Below are 1912 nucleotides of genomic sequence, written 5' to 3' on the forward strand. Positions count from 1 at the left end.
CCAAATATTTTCCTTTTCCTGGCCTTCCGAGGATGCTATGGAAAAATAATTGTCTCAGCAAGAGCAGGTTGTAAATAATCAGTAGAAAAATAGAAATTCTGCATTGGGTTTGGTTGTTGGTATCTATTTTTAGCCTTGGAGATCAAATAGCTAAGTCAAAGATCAGAGTGGTATTTATAATTGTTGTAATTCTTATGAGGATCAGGTCTCATATTCAATGGTTTGAATATATGTCTGTAAAACATCAAGAAGTACCAAATATTGTAATCAGTCTGTGAGGCTTTGTGAAAATGACAGTGCACAGAAAGCTTATGACCTACAATGTATGTTGAAAGAGGTTAAGTAAAATAGTTTTTCATCATAAATTGTCGTATTATAAAGTGTAATTAACTACATGATGGTTTCTTCTCAGCAGATATTTATTTTAGCTCACTCTTTATCATATTCTATTTTTTTCTGTGTTCTATTTTTCATTTTTCATGATATTTCTCTATTTTCAGTTATCTTGAGAAGTCAGCACATCGTATGTTTGGTTCACTGTAGTTTTTTGTTTTCTTAGAGGGATGTCTAAATACATTGGATTTATCTGCTCTATAAACTTTGTTATTCTTACATCAATAAAGTATTACTGGCTATTGGCTATACTCATTTGTGTAATTTTAACTCATTTTACTTTATTTTCTCCCAGATTTGCCTGAGTGATCTTATAGCAGCCAAAATCTTAAGGTATACAGATTTTGATACTTTAATGTACACCTGTGCTCCTGAATTTGACTTCATGGAAAAAGCGGTATGAATGTTTCTTTTCTCCTTCTCTACTAATAGGAGTTTTTGCTCTAGTTTTAATCTGAAACTCAAAATTTTTACTCAGAAATAGTCAACTTGTTTTATATATATATATTTTTTACTGTAACTTTTGCTAATCTACCTTCCTCACTTGTTTTTTTGTCTGTTAAAAAAAAAAAGGTAGCCTCTATCTTATAGTTATTGATGATGGTTAAATGAGATAATCTGAGAGAGTGTTTAACATACAATATGACCCATAATAATTACTATTATTACAAATCAATTACTTTCAATAATCTAGGCCAATAGGAAATATGGGACCATTCAGGAAAAAGTCTCAATTCTTGTTTCTGTTTTTAAGAAATTCAGTTTTATTACAGTTAACACCCCAAATATTATAACATTTTTAACAAGGTGTTACCAAGAAAGGTATGCTACTGATGAGTTTTAATGAACATATAAAAATTCATTTTAAATTATACAAATGCAAGGTATTCTTTTTAAAAAGTTCATGTTATAAAGCTTTAAAATATAGGCTGGAGGTGGTGGTTCATCCCTGTAATCCCAGCACTTTGGGAGGCCAAGGCGGTTGGATCACTTGAGGTCAGGAGTTTGAGACCAGCCTGGCCAACATGGTGGTAACCCCATCTCTACTAAAAATACAAAAATTAACCAGGCATGTTGGTGCATGCCTGTAGTCCCAGCCTGGGTAGGAGGCTGAGACAGAAGAATTGCTTGAACCCAGGAGGCGGAGATTCCAGTGAGCTGAGATGATGCCAATGCACTCCAACCTGGGTGACAGAGTGAGACTCTGTATCAAAAAAAAAAAAATTGGTTTCTTTGTAGAATCATGGAACACAAGATCAGGAAGGGCTCTTAGAGACCATGCCATAAAGTTCTTTATTTGCAGACAAAGAAAAGCTTAAAAGATTTGCCTAAAGCACACACAAGCCAAGATCAGATCATGGATTCTAATAGATTCTAGAACTCTCAATCCATGGCTCTTTCCTCTATCTGAAGGTTAATTTTTTTCATAGAACATAACAAAGTTGCTACTGGATTGATTATTCCTTGTGTAATCATTATGAATTCTGAATTAGTGGTAAATAATAAAATTTTACATTCT

The sequence above is a fragment of the Colobus angolensis genome, unplaced genomic scaffold (genome assembly GCF_000951035.1).
Source record: "Colobus angolensis palliatus isolate OR3802 unplaced genomic scaffold, Cang.pa_1.0 Scaffold190, whole genome shotgun sequence".
Taxonomy (NCBI): domain Eukaryota; kingdom Metazoa; phylum Chordata; class Mammalia; order Primates; family Cercopithecidae; genus Colobus; species Colobus angolensis.